The sequence below is a fragment of the Mizuhopecten yessoensis genome, unplaced genomic scaffold (genome assembly GCF_002113885.1).
Source record: "Mizuhopecten yessoensis strain PY_sf001 unplaced genomic scaffold, ASM211388v2 scaffold10567, whole genome shotgun sequence".
NCBI classification, from domain to species: domain Eukaryota; kingdom Metazoa; phylum Mollusca; class Bivalvia; order Pectinida; family Pectinidae; genus Mizuhopecten; species Mizuhopecten yessoensis.
This window is the reverse complement of record NW_018408611.1, coordinates 432,674-452,599: the sequence shown is the minus strand read 5'-3', so window position 1 is coordinate 452,599 and position 19,926 is coordinate 432,674. Positions and strand designations below refer to the sequence as shown.

Sequence of the window (19,926 nt, the reverse complement as noted above, 5' to 3'; positions counted from 1 at the left end):
AAAACACTTGTGTGAGTACCCCTACTCACAGGCGTCCGACACATTTCTATATTGGCCTACACATCTTTAGACTGGTCAATATGTATTTACTATTTCTACGGTACATTGTACATATTAATGTGTAGCCCCTACTCACAGGCGTCCGACATATTTCTATATTGGCCTACACATCTTTAGACTGGTGATTATATGTATTAACTATTTCTACGGTACATTGTATATATTGATGTGTAGCCCCTACTCACAGGCGTCCGACACATTTCTATATTGGCCTACACATCTTTAGACTGGTAATTATATGTATTTACTTTTTCTACGGTACATTGTACATATTGATGTGTAGCCCGTACTCACAGGCGTCCGACACATTTCTATATCGGCCTACACATCTTTAGACTGGTGATTATATGTATATACTATTTCTACGGTACATTGTACATATTGATGTGTAGCCCCTATGACCACGTGTTTAATGGAGTGCTGATATCTACTGTTAACGCAAAGCAGAATATTGTCTCGCAATGAAAGAAAAGCAAACCCTCTCATAACGATGAGTTTCTGGACATGCATTCGTTTTGTTCCCTCTCATTACAATGGGTTTCTGGACATGCGTTCGTTTCGCTCCCTCTCATAACGATGAGTTTCTGGACATGCGTTCGTTTCGCTCCCTCTCATTACGATGATTTTCTGGACATGCGTTCGTTTAGCTCCTTCTCATTACGATGAGTTTCTGGACAAGCGTTCGTTTCGCTCGCTCTCATTACGATGTGTTTCTGGACATGCGTTCGATTCGCTCCCTCTCATTACGATGAGTTTCTGGACATGCGTTCGTTTCACTCCCTTTCATTACGATGAGTTTGTGGAAACGCGTTCGGTTCGCTCCTTCTCATTACGACGAGTTTCTGGACATGCGTTCGATTAGCTCCCTCTCATTACGATGAGTTTCTGGACATGTATTCGTTTTGCTCCCTCTCATTTCTATGAATTTCTGGACATGCGTTCGTTTTGCTCCCTCTCATTTCTATGAGTTTCTGGACATGCGTTTGTTTTGTTCCCTCTCATTACGATGAGTTTCTTAACATGCGTTGATTCGATTCGCTTCCTCGTACTACATGTATGACGAGATTTTAAGATATATATCTTTGTCGCAGTACCGTGTTTGTAAGCCTCACCGATCTAGAACTGTTTTAGCATAAGAGTCAGATCCATATAATGATGCAGTTTGCTTTTCGGAATATCCATTTGAATCGTCTTTGCATCTTATTCACTATCCAATTGTTACAAATCGGGATCCAACAGTACAACAATAATAAAAACAAATATAATAAAAAAAAAATAAAAAAAATTCAGACACGTTTTAGCAACACATCTAACATGTTCCTTTATTCTGAAAAAAATAAATTTCAGAGCGATATATAACCAGAGAGTGAGAAAATGCGTCATTTTTTTTGACTCTACTAAAAATTACAATAGGAATACATTTGTACCCATACGGGGAAAGAATGGATTTTATCCTGCTATATGTTGTGTGGCTCTCTGTAGGGGGGGATTGAGGATCTGTATTTTTCTAACTTCCTTACTCCTTTACTGTCAGTGCCGTCTCCTTAGGCATCAGTCTGCATATGACCCTGGCTGTAAGTGACATACAAACAAATAAATGGCAATAAAGCCAGCAGACATTTTTGTTTTCCTCACCGTACATTTGAAGGGAAAAAAACCAATTCAGCAGATACCTACTCGCCAGTTTTATGACTACAGAGTGAGATGCATATATTCATGTTATTTAAACCGAGACACGGTCGAGCTGAAGGACAAGGTTGACATATATTCCTGCTTTGTTTTAAAATTCCTACTTCACCGTATCAAGTCGAAAATCTATAACCAGATAATGTGTTTGTTTGTAAACTTTTCAAAACTTCATTCCCAAAAGATGTTTAGATCAGCCGATATAGTTCTACGTCACGGCCGATATGTTTTCGATATGCTCTTTTATAGACAACGGTCTTGTCATAAGACTCCATTGTAAAGGATTAACAACCAAATGTTTACACATATGGCTAAACAAAATACAAGTTACCATGATCCAACTTGTCAAGGCCGCAGAGCCTTTTATAATTCTTTTCTTTTTACATTGTATTCGAAGTTCAAATTCCAAACTCAAATTACACGTAAATGGACTCAAATGGATTCTACGTTGAAGATATCTTAAACAAGATCAAAATTGGAAATATGTTAAACAAACTTAAGAATTAAGTGAAATAACAATGTTGAAAATAAGCGACCAAACTTTGAACAATTGAGTCATGGCCACATTGCAATCAGACCCAATTCTCGTTAGAGCCGGACCCTGTGATTTATACGATGTGGAAGGATGATAAATGTACATTTTCATTACGGAAACCGGAAGTGCACAACTAAACATGGAACCAACATTCAGTTTAGGGACGGAATACTCACTGAACTGTTTTATCCGTTCAGGATATTCCATTGATGATTATAAATACACATATACTACGTATACAGTATATATAACACATGACCAATCAAAATCGGACCCTGGTCACGTGAAAATCAGATCCCGATCACATGACAATAGGTATCTTATCCCATTGACTACCATCCCCTATCACGTGACACCTGGAGATTCGATAATTTGTTACAACTGCTATGTTTGGAAGATCAAGATCACCTCTCACTAAAAATCCCCCAACTCCATCTATGTAACTTCCTCGCTGACATGTTATATATTCGTTTCCTCGAAAAATGTCGTTCTTGTGGAAGGCCGGGCTAGACGATACATTGAATACAGATATTAAAAAATACCAAATGAAATGTCACAGAGACTCTACATGATGTACCAGTTAAAAGTCAAATCATTGGTTATTCAAATCAAGACGATTCTCCTCAGTGGGACTTAAGTAGGGCAGGTTCCGTCATGGTGTTGCACCTTACTGGGTACTTATATTGCGGAACACCTACTCACTATTTGTCTTTTATATTGTCGATAGGTCATAGGTCATGTGTCTGATAATTACGACCTGTGTACGGGGGTTAATGTAATCAAGGCTACCTATAGGTACTGACATATATCTAGTTAAGGGAGAAGTTCACGGAGCAGTTCTCCAAGCCGCTATAAATAGAACATCTTCGTAAAGTCCTAGTGTTTGCATTCATTTGTTTAAATTTCAAACTATAGTTTATACATATAGAAATACATATATACATAATTATTACATATGAACAGGTACATGTTTGGTTTGGTTTTATTTTGTGATTTTGTGATTTTGTTAACAGCTGAGGTACTGTAAGGACGTGCCTCCATGTGTGTAGTGTATGTGTGCTGGCGTGTGTGTATGCAGGAGAAATGGTATGCTGGTGTGCTTGCCTCTTTGTGATAGCGCGGTTCTGGTGCCGACTTTATAGTGCTATCTCACTAAAATGCCATGCCGAAGGAAAAACCGGCACATCATTCAGCCCATTCACATTATACTGACAACGGTTATACCAGTTGTTGCCATTCCCATTTATGCTGAACGTTAAGCCGGGAATAACAACTACCATTTTTAAGGACTTTGGTATGTACCAGCCTCGGGACGGAACCCATACCTTGCTCATCTGGGCGAACGCTCAACATTCAAAGATAAAGATCCCAAATATTGGAATGGGAGCAGCAGATTTATTTTGGTCGTTTTTGTGTTCCCAAATAGAGGCTGTTTATACAGTTACAATAATGAATGACTATGAAAAGCGATAAAGCAGGATGTGAACAAATATTAATATAGGTACCAACAGTCATTTCCTATAAAATTGTTCCATGTGAGTGACGTAACTAGACGTGCTACATATTTTGTTCAGTCTGTGAGTTCTAAGTAAGTGACATGTTTAAGGTAAAACTTATCAACTCCGGTATATCTCCTTACTCAGAGAGCTCCCCTCCCAACCCGAATTAAACAAAGACCCCACATAAGGCGCCTCTCTTACGGTCCATGCAGGTCTGGAGGTAACAACGGTGTTCAAGGTACGCACGTCAGGGACATCTCGAACAATCGCTAGGTTTTTATTCAACACGCCGTTTGATTTCGTGAGGATGTGTTTGGATTATAAACTCTCTCGTAAGACCCCGACGTGTTAGCGCCTCTTGAGAGTGTATGTACAAGTGTCCTCGATTGATCGATTTGAGATCGCACGGCCGTGCTAGGCCATATTACTCTATTTGATCAATTCAGTCTCAAGAGGCTCCGAACCCCCTTAAGTAAACTTATTCAAAGGTGAAATGTACATTTCATGATCGACGCATTGTCAATTTCTGATGACTTCGCTGAGTGCGAGTTCAGAAAAGACTGATTGCGTTGTATTTGCATGTCAACCCATGTCAGTAAAACTGGCAAAATTAAATGCACTCCAGCAGGAAATTCGGCGTAATGTGAGACTAAGTATAAATGTAATCGGACGTTTAGTATTAACTCAATTCTAATGTCAGTCACCGTCAAAATTGAAAACACGTACTGAAGGCAAAAACAAACTGTTAATAAAATTGCCTTTTTGAAAGTATATTGTATACGTAAGAAATCTGTGTAAATATACAATCGGGTACATTCGTACAATTATCAGGCAGCCGTAACACGAGCTACGGCTGAACCCAGATTCTGACCCGGGGGTGGGGAAGTAGGTGCAAGGGGGAGGGGCTGATTTCCAGTAAAGAAACATGTATCTGGCGACACATGCGTTTGTACATTTTTTCTTGCTTTACTAGTTACTCAGACTGAGAGGACAAGTCTTCTCGATCAAAATCTTGCCACGAACAATACTAAACTGATAACTGTATAGATTTCATTTTATAGCCGCATACATTTTATTAAAGTGCATGTCACACGTGTGAATGTACCGGACCAAATGTCCAGTTTTAACAGACTAACGTCTTAAAAGACTTACAAGACACCATTATAAGTGAAAAATCAAAAATCAAATAACACAAAGCATGCATGTGGTACTTTAAAATACAAATGTATCTATCTCTATGTATAAACATGGTTGATTATTTTTATGCAATTATCCTCACGTTATTCATATACTAAAATGCAGTTACTCACACAGGGACCTGCGAATTTGATACAGCTGTAGTTAGACCTAAACTATGGTGTTCAGGGTAATTTTACACGGTCATGGGTTAAGATCGACTTTGGTAAAAATGCCACCCAATGATCATATATACGCCCCAATGATCATATATACGGCCCCAATGGTTATATTTACGGCCCAATGATCATATATACGGCCCCAATGATCATATATACGTCCTAAATGATCATATATACGGCCAAAATGATCACATATACGTCCCCAACGATCATATATACGACCTCAATGGTCATATATACGGCCCCAATGGTCATATATACGGACCAAATGATCATATATACGGCCTCAATGATCATATAAACGGTAGCGTTTTTACGGAAAGTCGATCTAAACCCTTAAACGTGTAACATTACTCTAAACACCTAAGTTTAGGTACAAGTTATAGCTGTAACAAATTGTCAGGTCCCTGTGGTTGCTCACACTGTATCACCGTAAAACATCTACATAGCGTACTAGTACTTACCAATACAGTACCTCTATCACCGTGATACATCTACACAACATACTAGTACTAACCAATACAGTACCTCTATCACCGTGATACATCTACACATCATACTAGTACTAACCAATACAGTACCTCTATCACCGTGCTACATCTACACATCATACTAGTACTTACTAATACAATACCTCTATCACCGTATTACATCTACACAAAATACTAGTACTAACCAATACAATACCTCTATCACCGTATTACATATACACAACATACTAGTACTAACCAATACAATACCTCTATCACCGTGATACATCTACACAACATACTAGTACTAACCAATACCATACCTCTATCACCGTACTACATCTACACAACATACTAGTACTAACCAATACAGTACCTCTATCACCGTGCTACATCTACACAACATACTAGTACTAACCAATACAATACCTCTATCACCGTGATACATCTACACATCATACTAGTGCTAACCAATACAGTACCTCTATCACCGTGATACATCTACAAATCATACTAGTACTAACCAATACAGTACCTCTATCACCGTGATACATCTACACAACATACTAGTACTAACCAATACAATACCTCTATCACCGTTATACATCTACACATCATACTAGTACAAACCAATACAGTACCTCTATCACCGTGATACATCTACACATCATACTAGTACTAACCAATACAATACCTCTATCCCCGTTATACATCTACACATCATACTAGTACTACCCAATACAGTACCTCTATCACCGTGATACACGGCATAAATAAGTCTACCCAAGATAGTTACTAACCAATACAGTACCTCTTTCACCGTATTACATCTACACAACATACTAGTATTTACCAATACAGTACCTTTATCACCGTGATACATCTACACAACATATCAGTACTAACCAATACAATACCTCTATCACCGTTATACATCTACACAACATACTAGTTCTAACCAATACAGTACCTCTATCCCCGTGATACATCTACACAACATGCTAGTACTAACCAATACAATACCTCTATCACCGTTATACATCTACACATCATACTAGTATACCCAATACAGTATCTATATCACCGTGATACATCTACACAACATACTAGTATTTACCAATACAGTACCTTTATCACCGTGATACATCTACACATCATACTAGTACAAACCAATACAGTACCTCTATCAGCGTGATACATCTACACATCATACTATTACTAACCAATACAGTACCACTATCACCGTGATACATCTACACAACATATCAGTACTAACCAATACAATACCTCTATCACCGTTATACATCTACACAACATACTAGTATTTACCAATACAGTACCTTTATCACCGTGATACATCTACACAACATACTAGTATTTACCAATACAGTACCTTTATCACCGTGATACATCTACACAACATATCAGTACTAACCAATACAATACCTCTATCACCGTTATACATCTGCACATCATACTAGTACAAACCAATACAGTACCTCTATCAGCGTGATACATCTACACATCATACTAGTATACCCAATACAGTATCTATATCACCGTGATACATCTACACATAATACTAGTACTAACCAATACAGTACATCTATCACCGTGATACATCTACACAACATATCAGTACTAACCAATACAATACCTCTATCACCGTTATACATCTACACAACATACTAGTAATAACTAATACAGTACCTCTATCACCGTGATACATGGCATAAATACATCTACCCAACATAGTTACTAACCAATACAGTACCTCTATCACGACCAATACCACAACCGCCATTACTCCTACTAAAAGCCTTTTTCCGAGAGGAGACATTTACCAATGGGACTGATAACAGATATCTTAGAAACAGATTTCTGTTACCGAAATCTCTCCTGCGCACCCGAGACTGGAAACAGCTGGCGAAATGATATAGGGGAAGGGAAAGGATGTTTCAATACCAATTGTTTTTCTTAGACACCAATATATTGCAATATTTATCTAGCTATGCATACATAAACCAATTGTATATTGCAATACATTTTAAAATGACAATATATTGCAATATTATTTCGACTAATTGTTTGGGAACTGAAAGAACAGTTATGATTTAGCTTGCTTTGAATGAAAACTTGCAAAACTTTAGAAAATAATGTTCACTTTATCACTGAAGCTTGCTGCACTTGTACTCACTTTTCATGTCCTATTGCATGTCTACACAATTCTTATAAATCTACTCAGTATCTAGGAATACGCTATATCTTGTGATTTATTTCAATATTCCCTAAATACTCCAATGCATAGCAATATGAGTAATACCTACCCCATATACATGATGTATAACCTATGGTGTATGTACATGTACCATTCTTTGTTTTCGTTGCATCCATCATCGTAGACCCACGATTGAAACTGGTTTTATTTACGATTAAGTATGTATTCAAATATTATTGAAATAAAAAAACAAAATTAAGATTATCTTTAAAGCTGTAGTAAAAGATATGACACAGAACAAATTTCGTCTTTTACCAAGGTCAGTTTGGCTGAACTTAATCTGAATATATACTTTGAAAATAAATATTTGTGACTATCTTAAATGTTTTGAGTCGGCTGTACTCTGAACTACTAACTCAGTACAAAATAATGATCATCATGAATCGATAAATCACTGAAAGATGGCTGCCTATAGTTCAACGAGATTTCAATTAAGATAGAGAGATATCATTACACCGTCCATTTGCCCCGATTATACACTGAACACTTAAATAGTAAGTATTGTTAGCCTAACATACCATTAAAAATAAGCAGAATGTCTAGCAAATATTTCAAAGAAATGGAAATTTGAAGACCCCACTATGCTGTTGCCTTACTATATAAAGTCTCAATCCCAGCACATGTTGAAGTTTTATATCCGGTGTCACTTAGTAATTAATTGTACATTAAAACGCCGATTCGTTTTACGTTAAGTTAACAATTCTTCAACCATCGGTCAAGCTGAACAACAATAGATAATCGATACAATCTACCGCTTTCAGTCAATTTCTGTCTAGATTGGTCCGACTATTGTCGCCGCTAAGGACCGATCGTTTGAGTCTACTTTAATTTATTTTGTCAGTTTTATTTATTACTTTCTATATCTCCTCGTCAATATTTGACTAACATATCTTGTCGCCCTAAAACCCAACTAGATACTACAATAAGTACATTTATGTGTTTTGTTCCTCACTACTAGATAGTAAATTAGCGTGGAAATATCAATAAGCGAACATGTATTTATAGATTATATAGATTATTAGCTTTATATTTTTTTTTTCATTTCAGAATTATTGCCAACGCGAATTTTTCACACGATAATTTCAAATTTTACATTTTACATTAAGATACTACATGTACAAATGTACGTGTACAAATGTCAATATATATTTTGTTGAATATCCGTGAGCGTTCATTCCCCTTTCCCTGACTAGATACTACTAATGGCAGTGTTGTTTTGTATCTACTTCATGTTCTAGAAATATCTGATAGAAATTTAACTTTTCCTTGTTATCCTACCAAACAAGTCATATCGATGATAACAATGATTTGTATTGTGTTTAGTTCGCCCTCCAGGTATTTGTTAGTAAGGAGAATTAAGACACTATATATAACTCATTAGTTCTATATACACGTACATTAGTACGTATAACTGGGCCTTATTATCCAAAGTATTGTCGACTTGATGAATCGTTAGGTTTTAAATTCAAAATGAAAATTTACAAGAAATAGAAACTCAATAAACATGGATTCCCTTTTTCAAATTGAGAGTTTTTCATACACATCCACATTTCTGCATGCTTTTTTTAGAACATACTACATCGTATGTTGATGATTTGTGTTCGACTGAAGGGGATGCGGTGTCTATCGCCTGTGTTTATATTTATATACCATACTATCTAAACTGAGTGTTCGACTGAAGGGGATGCGTTTCCTCTCGACTAATCATAAACGGTTCACTCAATCTTCGTCCTCGTGTACCATGATTAATCTTCGTCCTCGTGTACCATGATTAATCTTCGTCCTCGTGTACCATGATTAATCTTCGTCCTCGTGTACCATGATTAATCTTCGTCCTCGTGTACCATGATTAATCTTCGTCCTCGTGTACCATGATTAATCTTCGTCCTCGTGTACCATGATTAATCTTCGTCCTCGTGTACCATGATTAATCTTCGTCCTCGTGTACCATGATTAATCTTCGTCCTCGTGTACCATGATTAATCTTCGTCCTCGTGTACCATGATTAATCTTCGTCCTCGTGTACCATGATTAATCTTCGTCCTCGTGTACCATGATTAATCTTCGTCCTCGTGTACCATGATTAATCTTCGTCCTCGTGTACCATGATTAATCTTCGTCCTCGTGTACCATGATTAATCTTCGTCCTCGTGTACCATGATTAATCTCGGAGAAACAAAGAACCGTATTCCCCTACCACATAAATTAGCAGCAGTAATATACGTGTTACAGAACTAATACGAACATTTCCCCCTAGATCGACAATTCATTTCATTTGTGATAAATGTATCAAGTTTTTCGTCAACTTGACCCCGATCTCACTATTACCGTGTGTTTAGGCCCAGTTCATTTGAAACATAAACTGTACATTTGATTTATATCAATTTCAAAACCGTTTTCTTTCAATTTCTCCCGAGTACTGGATGTCAAACACTCTGTTCAAATACTTGTCAAAATTAAATGGACTTCACGGAGTGTCAAGTTTCGAGGACAAGTCACCAATTACTTCAGAGTATAGTTAGACTTTCTTCCCCCCAAATACACATCAATCGTTGACCTCCTGTTTTCTGTTGTTTTTGGTTACTCAATTCACCTGTATTCAAAACACTAATACACAGGGAAAAGGCTTGATCTAATGGAAAAAGATTGGAACATCTGCACCAATGAGACACCAAAACAAATGGAAATCATATTATACACCTAGACACATAGAAAAAGACTTCCCTCCAAGAGTAATTTTAATGGACATATGAATATCATGATAAATCAAATGGGTCGGCCCGATGTCCAATGTACATTTGTACTATCCCATCCGGCAAAGTGGTACCAATGGCAAGTGACCCTGCACGTACCATACCTGTCAGAGGGTATAGTGATACATTGTAACGAAGTGTAGAGGAGAAGGGGGTGGGGGTTGGCTGGTGTCCCACATTACTAGGGGAAGTAACACTGTGCTATCATACAGTTTGATTTGGGTTTATGGACGTCCTCGCAACAGTCATGGCCATATATGAGCACGGGTGCTTAGGGAGGCAACAGTCATGGCCATATGAGCACGGGTGCTTAGGGAGGCACCGCCTGAAACAGAGTGTTGCAATTGGGGCAGTAGATCAATGTTGGTCTCTTCGATGTCCTCTTCGCAATAAGACAAAGGAGAAAGTCCCCCGATTCTGCAGCAGCCTTTTAAGCCTTGTAAGATACACGTGCAGTGGGATACATTAGCCTTGTAAGATACACGTGCAGTGGGATACAGCAGCCTTGTAAGATACACGTGCAGTGGGATATAGCAGCCTTGTAAGATACACGTGCAGTGGGATACAGCAGGTCTATTGTTGATGTCTTCAATATCCCCTTCATATGAGACAAGGAAAACACTACACCCCCCCCCCCAATTCTGCAGGGGGGGGGGGCATTAGTCGTGCAGTGGGGCACAGCGAGTCTATTCTGTCCGCGAACCTGCACTGGTTGATATCAGACAAACTTCTCTGCTCTCGGTATATATTGATATACGGAGTTCATATAAACAGATTCTACTTTTTATACTACATAATTCCAGATACCATGTATCTATATTTTAGTGTTATAATTTCACGACGTAAATAAAGAGAAAATCAAAGTTAAATCACCCTGTGGTCACAGAATGAACAGAAATTAATCTGTTTAAGTTCAAGTTCAAATGGTACAACTCCTGATATATAGGTGTAAGCCGAGTCTTTGTAATTAGCGCTACGTTAATAGGGTTATCCTTCACGGAGTAGCCTTCAGCTGAGGTACACAGTCTATAAGCCGTTTACCTAGATACAGTGTATGGTGTAACAGTACTTACATTTAGATTTCATTATCCGGGACTAAAGGTAACTCATTTAAAGTATAAACACGTGTTCAATATTTTATTAAAATATAGTTTTATGTTACAATTAAATGATTAAAAGAAATTCAAAAGTATGCTTTATATTTTATTACACAATTATACATTTCAAATTTCTGATATTTTCTTTTTACTTATCACCAATATACACAAACGATATATTTCCATTATCTTTAATATCGGTCTACGTTCGCCTGGTGATACGTACATGTTTGTAAACAATAACGCACTTAAAACGTGCATTCGTCTTATTAGCTATGGCATACCATTTATTGGCTATTTCTTTCAACCATTTAAAATGGCTTTGTGAACTGAGAATTACTATGAAAATAGTATCCGAAAAACCTTATATATTTCTCACAAATTAAATGATTTTGTTTTATATTTTAAAATATTATGTAGATCTAAGATTTTTTTTTTTATTCATTCAATAATATTTGTATTACTGTTAATTTGATATGATTCAATGATATGTAGATTTAGTTAACTCATGAAACATAAATTAAGCAGAACTTACCTTATAAATAAACGTCATACATCTTCAATGCCACCTGTTGAACTCGCACCTGTCCAACACTCTCGGGGTAAACCATACACTGTCATAGTTGTGTCTCACAGTATACCTAAGTACATATCTTCAATCGTACCACCACACCGACGTACATATTTGACCTGTGCTTATTATAATACCGCAGTTGACCGGAAGCCTAGCCATTAATCAGGGCCACGCGCAGTACGCCAGTATTCACTTCATCAATAATCCCGTTAATCCTGGAGCGGCCCTTCACGCTACACCCGCTCAGCTGAAATGCAGATTTATGGCTCTTCCGGGAATATGTTGTCCGCCCCACGCCGAGTCCTGACTCAATATTTAATGTTGAGCTACCCGATGAAATACTTCAAACGACTCCTGTACACGTGTCTGGTGCGGCCCCATATACAATTTACCTACAAGTATACTGAACCAGGCAGTGTACTAACTGGTGTTTAAAAAAAACCGGTTCACGTAACAATTGACGACTGAATTCGATTTCTTTCCGTGTGGGGATGTCAATATTCAAGTTTATCGGTAGAAGCATAGGCGGTGTTAGCTTTACGGAAACGACCACGTGCCATTAAATCATTGCTAAATATAATGGTGTCTCTAATCCGGTACTATAAACTTGAATACATTAAAAGGTTTGATAGTTTAGTGCTTAGATCTTTATGAATCATTTCAAAAAAATGCTTCCTTCAAGCAAAGAAAGTGAATTTTAGAGAATGATTACATACGATCTTTATTCAGCCAATTGTTCTAATTTCGTTAAGTATTACTATATTCAAGGAAACCTAGAATGTTTAAATTCATTTTATTAATCTAATTATAAAAATGCCCCAAAATGCCCCTAAATAAATAATTTCGTATTTTTTTAAAATTTGTAAATTAGTCAGCAGGTCATGACTATAACAGGTCATGACTATAGCAGGGCATGACTACAACAGGTCATGACTATAACAGGTCATGACAAAAACCGGCCATGACTTAAACAGGTAATGACTATAACAGGTCATGACTATAACAGACCAGGTCATGACAATAACAGGCCATGACTATAACAGGTAATGACTATAACAGGTCATGACTATAACAGGTCATTTAACAGATTATGACTATAACAGGTCATATAACAGGTCATGACTATAACAGGTCATGACTATAACAGGTAATGACTATAACAGGTCATGACTATAACAGAACAGGTCATGACTATAACAGGTCATGACTATAGCAGGGCATGACTACAACAGGTTATGACTATAACAGACCATGACTATAACAGGTCATGACTATAACAGGTCATGACTAAAACAGGTAATGACCATAACAGGTCATGACTATAACAGGTAATGACTATAACAGGTAATGACTATAACAAGTCATGACTATAACAGGTCATATAGCAGGTCATGACTACAACAGGTCATGACTATAACAGGTCATGACTATAACAGGCCATGACTAAAATAGGTAATGACCATAACAGGTCATGACTATAACAGATCATGACTACAACAGGTCATGACTATAACAGGTAATGACTATAACAGGTCATGACTACAACAGGCCATGACTATAACAGGTCATGACTATAACAAGTCATGACTATAACAGGTCATATAGCAGGTCATGACTACAACAGGTCATGACTATAACAGGTCATGACTATAACAGGTCATATAACAGGTCATGACTATAACAGGTCATGACTATAACAGGTCATATAGCAGGTCATGACTACAAAAGGTCATGACTATAACTGGTCATGACTCAAACAGGTAATGACTATAACAGGCCATGACTATAACAGGTAATGACTATAACAGGTCATGACTATAACAGGTAATGACTATAACAGGTCATGACTATAACAGGTAATGACTATAACAGGTCATATAACAGGTCATGACTATAACAGGGCAAGACTATAACAAGTCATGACTATAACAGGTCATATAGCAGGTCATGACTACAACAGGTCATAACTATAACAGGTCATGACTATAACAAGTCATGACTATAACAGGTTATATAGCAGGTCATGACTACAACAGGTCATGACTATAACTATAACAGACCAGGTCATGACTATAACAGGCCATGACTATAACAGGTAATGACTATAACAGGTCATATAACAGGTCATGACTATAACAAGTCAAGACTATAACAGGTCATGACTATAACAGGTCATGTAACAGGTCATGACTATAACAGGTCGTGTCTATAACAGGTCATGACTATAACAGGTCATGTAACAGGTCATGACTATAACAGGTCGTGTCTATAACAGGTCATGACTATAACAGGTCATGTAACAGGTCATGACTATAACAGGTCGTGTCTATAACAGGTCATGACTATAACAGGTCATGACTACAACAGGTCATGACTATAACTATAACAGACCAGGTCATGACTATAACAGGTCATGACTATAACAGATCATGACTACAACAGGACATGACTATAACAGGTAATGACTATAACAGGTCATATAACAGGTCATGACTATAACAGGTCAAGACTATAACAGGTCATGACTATAACAGGTCATATAGCAGGTCATGACTACAACAGGTCATGACTATAACAGGTCATGACTATAACAGGTCATGACTACAACAGGTCATGACTATAACAGGTCATGACTATAACAAGTCATGACTATAACAGGTCATATAGCAGGTCATGACTACAACAGGTCATGACTATAACAGGTCATGACTATAACAAGTCATGACTATAACAGGTCATATAGCAGGTCATGACTACAACAGGTCATGACTATAACAGGTCATGACTATAACAAGTCATGACTATAACAGGTCATATAACAGGTCATGACTATAACAGGTCATGACTATAACAGGTCATGACTATAACAGGTCATGACTATAACAGGTCATGACTATAACAGGTCATGACTATAACAGGTCATGACTATAACAGGTCATATAGCAGGTCATGACTACAAAAGGTCATGACTATAACAGGTCATGACTATAACAGGTTATGACTCAAACAGGTAATGACTATAACAGGCCATGACTATAACAGACCAGGTCATGACTATAACAGGCCATGACTATAACAGGTAATGACAATAACAGGTCATGACTATAACAGGTCATATAGCAGGTCATGACTACAACAGGTCATGACTATAACAGGTCATGACTATAACAGGCCATGACTAAAACAGGTAATGACCATAACAGGTCATGACTATAACAGAACAGGTCATGACTATAACAGGTCATATAACAGATCATGACTGTAACAGGCCATGACTATAACAGGTAATGAATATAACAGGTCATGACTATAACAGGTCATTTAACAGGTCATGAATATAACAGGTCATATAACAGGTCATGACTATAACATGTCAAATAACAGGTCATGACTATAACAGGTCATGACTATAACAGGTCATGACTATAACAGGTCATGACTATAACAGGTCATATAGCAGGTCATGACTACAACAGGTCATGACTATAACAGGTCATGACTATAACAGGTTATGACTTAAACAGGTAATGACTATAACAGGCCATGACTATAACAGACCAGGTCATGACTATAACAGGTCATGACTATAACAGAACAGGTCATGACTATAACAGGTCATGACAGTAACAAGTCATGACTATAACAAGTCATGACTATAACAGGTCATATAACAGGTCATGACTATAACAGGTCATGACTATAACAGGTCATGACTATAGCAGGGCATGACTATAACAGGTCATGACTATAACAGGTAATGACTATAACAGGTCATATAACAGATCATGACTGTAACAGGCCATGACTATAACAGGTAATGACTATGACAGGTAATGACTATAACAGGTCATTTAACAGGTCATGACTATAACAGGTCATATAACAGGTCATGACTATAACAGGTCATATAACAGGTCATGACTATAACAGGTCATGACTATAACAGGTCATGTAACAGGTCATGACTATAACAGGTCGTGACTATAACAGGTCATGACTATAACAGGTCATGACTATAACAGGTCATGACTATAGCAGGGCATGACTATAACAGGTCATGACTATAACAGGTAATGCCTATAACAGGTAATGCAGATATGAAATATGTTGTGTGTGTGTGTGTGTGTGTGTGTGCGTGTGTGTGTGTGTGTTCTTTCTTTTTGAAGTATGGTTCTAATCAAACCTGTCGTATGGAATAGTTGACAATATGAGTATGAAGCACGTACGGTATTATATAAATATAATCTTTATACATGTGGGTAAGAATTTACTGAAGTGATATCACGCGGCCCCCTAGCTCCATTCCCTTTAAAATCATATTCGAGCACAAGGGTGAAGTTTAAAACACACCCTGAGAAGGTGACCCCTCTATATCGGGGAAGGATTGGCCAACTATATCCCAGTGTACGATCGCATAAAAATCGCTTTGCTTGCACTCTTTCCTTAACAAGGGAAACAGACCTTTTCGGAAGTGGTAACAAATTTTGCATTTATCAATCACGAGTTCTCTCCCTTATCCTGTTTTTCTCCTCGCCGTCTTTGGTGCAAGGGAGACTACTGTGTCAAACTTTACAATTTAGGTTGTCCGCATAGTTCCGTTCGTATTTTCTTCATGCGACAAACAACACGACGTATCTACCTAGGGATCAGTATTTATAAAATATCGTCCGTCAATCAAGCAAGGTAAATGTTGACATTTCGGTTGTTTTTGAAGATCAGCTCCACTGTTAACCTGCGACATTTTCTTAAAAAAAAATAAAAGTTGCACAAAAATGAAAGCAACCTTCTGAAATCCTTTTGAAATGGATCTGCGAAAAGTGACACTATTTTTGCACGGATCAATAATGTTCTTGAATAAGAATATTTCCAAAGACACAAGATACCAAGGGTATTTTTGGAAAACACTACAGATATGTATTTTCAGAGGTCCGGAGCGTTCCTCACTTCTTTATCGTTATGTTTGTTCAATTAACATAACTGCCATCTGTCTAACGAGGTAAGTGGTTAAACATGTTAAAATTATAACGTCGTGACAATGATGACGTTATTAATCGGGTCATGGCATTCATTTCTGATGTGAATGCCATCTTAATGTGGTACATGTATATCTATATAGTGGCAATGCCTTACGATGGTAAATATAGCTATTTATCTTGTAAGTAAATTAACATAGATACACTTTGCAATTGTTAAAATACTCTACAACATTCGGTATTATTTTTTTTAACTGCAAGAGTTTCATCATAAAATAAAGTATACGCATTTACTTTTTTAGCCAAATAGAAACTGTGCACGTGCTGCTCGTTCAACATTGGGTAATGCGTAATTTCACAAGATGGGTATTACGCAGTTTCTGTTTGTGTTGGTTTTTGGTTTTGTGTTGTAATTAAGGACCAACCAACACTGTAAAAATAGACATTCACAAAAAATAATGCCTCAACATGTTACAAGTGTATAAGATGTAAACATAATACAGAAGTTCCTAATCATCAAACCGTGCTGATCCGGACCGAAAACGGAATAGATGATTTTTATTTAGAAGAAAAAATTTCGTCGCCACTTTTTGTTGGTTAGTCACTCCCGTGTTATTTGCATAACCGACAAAATGTCGTCGCTCAGGTGAGAAAGTTTGAACGATTGCATACTGATGACTCTACTGACGGAATGTAGCAGATGTTGGTGATGATAGGTAATGTCTTGATTCAATAATTAAACATTTGTCGATATTTGTGTCATAGCTGATTTTTGTTGTCAGCAAATAAACCTTTGCTATACCAAACGGTGTTGGAAATTCCACGTTTTTATATTGTAGAGCGCTCTGGCCCCACACATATATCTGTCAACATGTCTTAATCCGGTGTCAGGGCCAGAGGAAACTCGGGACTAAGGCAGAGGTACATGCATTCAGGTTTTATATCTTCTAGAACGAGCGCACCAGGTCCTTTGCATCTGCAAGTCTTTGACCTGGTCACAGACAGTGCTTCTCTTACGGGACTTTCAACTCCATGTACAGTATACTATATCATAACATACTTATATATGTTTGTCAAATTTTCCCATTGTACTAAATCAGCAAAATTCATATGTAATCTCTCCGAGTTCTAAGTGATTTACCCGAACACTGTAGAGGTATTGAACGTATAGGACTCGTGTGTTGTTACATTATAGTGGTACTGAACGTATAGGACTCATGTGTTGTTACATTGTAGTGGTACTGAACGTATAGGACTAGTGTGTTGTTACATTGTAGTGGTACTGAACATATAGGACTCATGTGTTTTTACATTGTAGTGGTACCAAACGTATAGGGCTCATGTGTTGTTACACTGTAGTGGTACTGAACGTATATGACTCATGTGTTTTTACATTGTAGTGGTACCAAACGTATAGGACTCATGTGTTATTACACTGTAGTGGTACTGAACGTATATGACTCATGTGTTTTTACATTGTAGTGGTACCAAACGTATAGGACCCATGTGTTGTTACACTGTAGTGGTACTGGACGTATAGCTCTCGTGTGTTATTACATTGTAGTGGTACTGAACGTATATGACTCATGTGTTTTTACATTGTAGTGGTACCAAACGTATAGGACTCATGTGTTGTCACACTGTAGTGGTACTGAACGTATAGGACTAGTGTGTTGTTACATTGTAGTGGTACTGAACATATAGGACTCATGTGTTTTTACATTGTAGTGGTACTAAACGTATAGGACTCATGTGTTGTTACATTCTAGTGGTACTGAACGTATAGGACTCAGGTGTTGTTACACTGTAGTGGTACTGAACGTATATGACTCATGTGGGGTTACATTGTAGTGGTACTGAACGTATATGACTCATGTGTTTTTACATTGTAGTGGTACCAGACGTATAGGACTCATGTGTTGTTACACTGTAGAGGTACTGAACGTATAGGACTCATGTGTTTTTACATTGTAGTGGTACCAGACGTATAGGACTCATGTGTTGTTACGCTGTAGTGGTACTGAACGTATAGGACTCGTGTGTTGTTACATTGTAGTGGTACTGAACATATAGGACTCATGTGTTTTTACATTGTAGTGGTACCAAACGTATAGGACCCATGTGTTGTTACACTGTAGTGGTACTGAACGTATATGACTCATGTGTTTTTACATTGTAGTGGTACTAAACGTATAGGACTCATGTGTTGTTACATTCTAGTGGTACTCAACGTATAGGACTCATGTGTTGTTACACTGTTGTGGTACTGAACGTATAGGACTCATGTGCTGTTACACTGTAGTGGAACTGGACGTATAGGACTCGTGTGTTATTACATTGTAGTGGTACTGAACGTATATGACTCATGTGTTTTTACATTGTAGTGGTACCAAACGGATAGGACTCATGTGTTGTTACACTGTAGTGATACTGAACCTATAGGACTCATGTGTTGTTACACTGTAGCGGTACTGAACGTATAGGACTCATGTGTTTTTACATTGTAGTGGTACCAAACGTATAGGACCCATGTGTTGTTACACTGTAGTGGTACTGGACGTATAGCTCTCGTGTGTTATTACATTGTAGTGGTACTGAACGTATAGGACTCGTGTGTTGTTACACTGTAGTGGTACTGAACGT

At 37.5% G+C, this 19,926-nt stretch overlaps 1 protein-coding gene across 1 annotated transcript in view; it reads right to left on the bottom strand.

Moving 5' to 3' along the window:
• LOC110461119 overlaps nucleotides 1-12,636 on the bottom strand; it is a 45,535-nt gene extending 32,899 nt beyond the window's left edge. The window contains exon 1 of the mRNA XM_021514423.1: nucleotides 12,272-12,636. The gene's annotated coding sequence lies outside the window, so the exon portion shown is untranslated. The remainder of the gene's footprint in view (nucleotides 1-12,271) is intronic.
• Nucleotides 12,637-19,926: the final 7,290 nt, after the last annotated feature.